Below are 6,000 nucleotides of genomic sequence, written 5' to 3' on the forward strand. Positions count from 1 at the left end.
GGATTGGAGGCTACAATGAGATCAGCAGCAGCAACGATGAAGAGATGAAGGAGAACCTGCTTCTCTCTTTCTGCTGCAATTTGCTTAATTTGGGTTTTATTGACAGGAAGTGTGTCACGGACCCTGAAGGCAACACCGATCCTGCAGACAGACACTGTATATTAGGCTATATATGGTATGTTGTATATTAGTTATTTATTTTGTTTTTTATATATTGCATATTATTTATTATACATTATATATTATTTATTTTTATAGTTTTTTATAATGTAGTGTATGTTATATATATTCATTTTAAATATTGCATATTATATTTAATATTCACTATATATTATTTATTTTTTATTGTTTGCTTTTTTAATAATTTATAATTTGTTGTATATTATATATGGTATATTGTATATTGTATATTATATTTTTATTTTTGTTTTCATATATAGCATATTAGTTATTATGCATTATATACTACTTGTTTTTCTATCGTTTTTTATCATTTATAATGTAGTGTATATTACTGTATATATTTATTTTTGTTTTTAAATATTGCATATTATTTATTATTCATTATATTTATTTTTTATTGTGTTTTATCATTTATAATGAAGTCTATATTGTATATTTCTTTTTCTTTTTATAAATTGCATATTATTTATTATTCATTATATATTATTTACTTTTCATCATTTGTTTCTTTATCATTTGTAATGTATTGTATATAATATATTGTGCATTTTCTTTTTTTTTATTTAATTATAATTCTTTTGCTCAAGTGAGAGATGTGAATACTTCTTTCACCTCTTAATAAAAGTATTCAACCGAAATAAATCAACAATGAGTGAAAGTGATTATAGATAAAGATCATAAAAACAAATCCACCCCTTTGACTGAAGCAATAAGTAAGACATTAACAACACAATAGATTATTATTATTATTATTATTATTACTATTACAAGCTGAAGATAAACGTGACATCTGGTGGCAGACAGCTGGTGCATGCTGGGAGAGAGGAAGAGTGGAAAAGTGCAATTCTGTGCAGCTAAATCGTCTTCGTTTGTGGATTATTTAATATTCTACAAACTGAAGCATGCAAACAGGGAGACATATGGTTTTAACTTAATACCAGTAATCAACAAAATTACTCCCCCCCCCCTTCTTAAATAAAACAAAGCGTGCTCTCTCTCTCTGCTGGTTTCGTCAGATTACAGTAAAAAACTGCACCTGCAGAGTTTACAGCAGATTAGGAGCTCTGGGATTATTTACAGGCTCGAGGAAACACAGACAGACAGAGACAGAGAGAGTCCTGCTGGGTGTCATGGTGATGGTGATGATGATGCTGATGAAGAGGAGCAGGTTGTCATGATGCCAGGCTCGTGTCAGATGTCTCGTGCCTCCTCTCTGTTTCCTCCTGCACAACCTTCAGTGGATGTTTTCATATTAATATTGAACATAAAATCACACTGAACGTTGTTTTATCGCTTTGATACTTTATGAACTGTTTAATATACATAATTTTAAACTGGTGACATATTTTATTTCATCAGTGAGTTATCTTTTAGCTAGGTAATGTGTTTCCACAAAGCATGATTGTGTCCACTCAGATAGCTGAGAGGAATAGTTTTCAGATATTTTTCACAATTGAAAAATATTAGAAAAATATCTGGAAAACATTAGAAAAATGTCTGAAAAATATTAGTAAAATATGTGAAAAAACACATTTTACTAATATGTTTCAAATATTTTTTCACATATTTATTTGACATTTTTGGGAATTTTTTTCACACATTTCTCGGACATTTTTCATATATCTTTTGGGATATTTTTCTAATAATTTCAAGACATTTTTCAGATATTTTTAAAAATTTTTTAAAAATATTTGACTATACATTTCACTCATTCCTCGTATTTTTCTAATATTTTTCTAATATTTTTTCACATATTTTACTAATATTTTTCAGACATTTTCTGATATTTTTGGAAATTTTTCACTTATTTTTTGGATATTTTCAAGATATTTTTCACATATTTTACTAATATTTTTTGGATATTCTTCAAATATTTTACAGACATTTTTCAAATATTTTTCAGACATTTTTTCATGATTGATTTTTAAAGCACATTTTACCAAAAATTTTCAGATATTTCTCCCATATTTGAATACGAATATTTTCCAGATGTTTTTTTCATATTTTTCTGATATCTTTCACTATTTTTTCACATATTTTACTAATAGTTTTTTGTCTGATTGGTGTTTCGTGCTTTCAGCTGGTAGAAAGTCCTCTTTACTAATAGATGTTATTTAGTTTAGTAGTAGCAGTTTAGTTTGAGCACCAGTTGAATCAGATCAGAAGAAAGTAGCAGTCGTTGGGGAAACAAACTGGAAGCTGAGCATCAATATGTGAGCAGATTTAAACAGGAAATAAAACAGTTTGATCACTTTTACTAAATGTTTTATTTCCTTTTTATTAATGCTGTTTTTCAGTAATCGAGTTTCATCTTTTAACTGAAAACACTCACAACACTCACCTTCAACTGTGAGTGGCAGCTGAAGGATTAGGGTCAGAAAGAGGGCTGGGAGGAGTGAAGGGTCAGGGTCAAAGGTCAGAGGTTTCAGCTTGGGAAAGTGTCTTCATCCTCCGGGAGACGGTGAAACTGTGAATCTGCTGAGAAAGTAGAAGTTATGAATCATCATTTCAATATTTAATAAGCAGCTCATCGTCTCAGGAAGTCACTGACTGATACATAAAGAAAACTTCTCTCACATGTAGTTGTGCTTTTGGGTCGAGGTTTTAAATTAGCATAATGTAGCTCACAGAGCGGAGCGGCACGCGTTGGCACCGTGTGGCGGCGGTGGCGGCGTGACGCCTGATGGTGGTACGGTATTAAATCTTTTAATCATTAGCCATTAGTGCTAATGGCAGCAGACAGACTCTAGCTTTCTCTGCTTGTTTGTCTGGCTTGGCCTCGTGCACTTTAAGGGCCCAGATTACTAAATGTAAATGAAGGGAGGGGGGTGTATAAGAGTATATGGTCCAGACTTCCAGACAGTCTAATTTAAAAACTGTAATCCCGACCCAGGAGTTGTTTACATCACTGAATTAGGTTAATCTATCAGCGCTATTTGCATAAATGTGCATTTATGAATAATTAGTGGGCCAAAGAGGGCTGTAGGTGGGGACTGGTGGGGACTGGTGGTGGGTGTGGAGGTTTGAGGGGGGGGACGCGTGGCCAGACTATTGTTGCCGTTGCCGGCGGTAAACAATAGAGCAGAGAAAACAATGAACAACAAAACGGCGGGGAGCTGCAGCCGTCTGCCGCCTGAATTACTGCTATCGCTTACAGGCGGCGAGCTGCTGCAGCACCAGCCTCTAATTACAGCTGCTGCTTTAATTAGGCTCATTAACACGCTGGTGACCCGCCAGCAGCTGGACACGGTCCACTGGGACAACTGGGACTACTGGGACAACAGGACGGATCCATAAATCAACCTGTTGCTGCAGAAAGTTTCACACGGAGAGATTCTTAGAGAAATGAATCAAAACTTTAAAATCTGATGATGAGCAGGACAAACACACACTGGTTCTGATCCTTTAAACTGGTTCTGATCCTTTAAACTGGTTCTGGTCCTTTAAACTGCTTCTGATCCTTTAAACTGGTTCTGATCCTTTAAACTGGTTCTGGTCCTTTAAACTGCTTCTGATCCTTTAAACTGGTTCTGGTCCTTTAAACTGGTCTGGTTCTGGTTCTTTAAACTGGTTTGGTCCTTTAAACTGGTTCTGGTCCTGTAAACTGGTCTGGTCCTTTAAACTGGTCTGGTTGTGGTGCTTTAAACTGATCTGGTTCTGGTACTTTAAACTGATCTGGTTCTGGTTCTTTAAACTGGTCTGGTTCTGGTACTTTAAACTGATCTGGTTCTGGTACTTTAAACTGATCTAGTTCTGGTCCTTTAAACTGGTCTGGTTCTGGTTCTGGTTCTTTAAACTTGTCTGGTCTTTAAACTGGTCTGGTTGTGGTCCTTTAAACTGGTCTGGTTGTGGTCCTTTAAACTGGTCTGGTTCGGGTCCTTTAAACTGGTCTGGTTCTGGTTCTTTAAACTGGTCTGGTTCTGGTTTAAAGGAAGGAGCTGTGTCAGATTCTGGAGCCTAATCTCAGGTTTGGCTGCACTTTGAGCTGAAGGATAAATTCACTAGATCCACATACTGTATGTGCTTTAACTGTCACCATGAACATCTACAGGTCCTCATTATGTCCTACCAGATACTGACCGGCCGAGTCGTAACATGTGAATAAAGCTCATCTTTTTATGATGACGTACGTTCGGTAATAAAAGCCAGAACCAGCTTTGCTTTGAGAAAGTAGAGAAGAAGAAAAAGTGGGTGTAAAACATGCAGATATGTTTAATAAATAATCATCTTTTATAGCTTCCTGTTAACTAATGAGAGATATAAACACAGTAAACAGTTGATGAGTTAACAGCCTGTTTTCGCCTCAACAGTCCCACTGACTGTAATGAATGAATGAATGAATGAATGAATGAATGAGTGAATGAATGAATGAGTGAACCAGACCGGCTGCTGCTGCTTTATGTCAAACGTCTTTTATTCCCTGAAGAGTCGTCAGAGGAACCAACCCGCCCTCATCTTTTCACCGATAATCAATGAGGGAGGACGTCATGAATAAGTAATTGAACGTGTCCAGCTGCTTTATGAAAATACACACAAAAAAAACTATCATTAAAGTTCTTTATTTTTAACACATAAAACCAGATTGTTGCCTTCAACATTACTTTCACAACTTTACAGAGAAATGATGTCTTAAATTATTATTATTATTATCAGTGCAGTTAGTAACCATAGCAACAATATTCATCAGCACGTTTGTATTGTTTCCTTCTTTATGCTAAATCACAACAGGATACTTTAGCTTAATTAATTAATATTAGCTTTTTAAATGAGCTGATCTGCTGCGTTCAGCAGGAAAACCTCGTCTGGATTTAGTGTTTAATCTTGTTCTAGTGGTTCCTGTTTGGTGTATAACTACTTTTTAATTACATACATTTAAGAAACTTGTACTTTACTGGAGTATTTCCATGTTCTGCTACTTTCTACTACTTCTACTCCACTACATCACAGAGGTACATTACAGAAGTATTTTACTGCACAATGCATACTTTTACTTTAAGTATATTTTATTGCACAATACATACTTTTACCTTAAATACTTTAAGTGCATTTAGCTGATATACACTTTTACTTTAGTGTAAGGTTTTGAATGCAGGACTTATTTAGTACTTTTACTGCAGTAGAGGATGTGAGTATTAGTACTTTTACTGCAGTAGAGGATGTGAGTATTAGTACTTTTACTGCAGTAGAGGATGTGAGTACTAGCACTTTTACTGCAGTAGAAGATGAGAGTACTTCCTCCACGGCTGGTTGTTAAAGCTCTTTAACAACATAAACCAAAACCAGAATAAAAAGACGTCCAACATGGCCGCCACATCACCTGACAGAGCTCTGAGCTGACCTCTGATCAGTGGCGATTACCGTCCTTCAACACGCAACACTCAGTCGCTGCAGATTAATTACAAAAGAAATAAAACAACGGAGACACGAAGGACGGAGATCAAAAAACGGTGGACAAGGATAAAGAATAGCGGCCCTTAATCTGAAGATTATTCAGAGCCACATAATCAATCAGTGTCCCTCCTCAGATATATAATGGTAATCCACGTAGTTTTAAAATGAGCATACGTCCACACACACACACACACACACACACACACACACACACACACACACACACACACACACACACACACACACACACACACACACACACACTGACTTTAATCCAACCTCAGCACCTTCTCTTCAGATTACACCAGAAAACTGATGTTCTGATTTTATTTTTATAATCTGCAAAAACTCTGAAGCTGCGTCATCATTTTATTACAACTCAACTTTATGTGTGTGTGTTTGTGTGTGTGTGTGTGTGTGTGTGTG

This window comes from Sebastes umbrosus, chromosome 10 (genome assembly GCF_015220745.1).
Source record: "Sebastes umbrosus isolate fSebUmb1 chromosome 10, fSebUmb1.pri, whole genome shotgun sequence".
NCBI lineage: Eukaryota > Metazoa > Chordata > Actinopteri > Perciformes > Sebastidae > Sebastes > Sebastes umbrosus.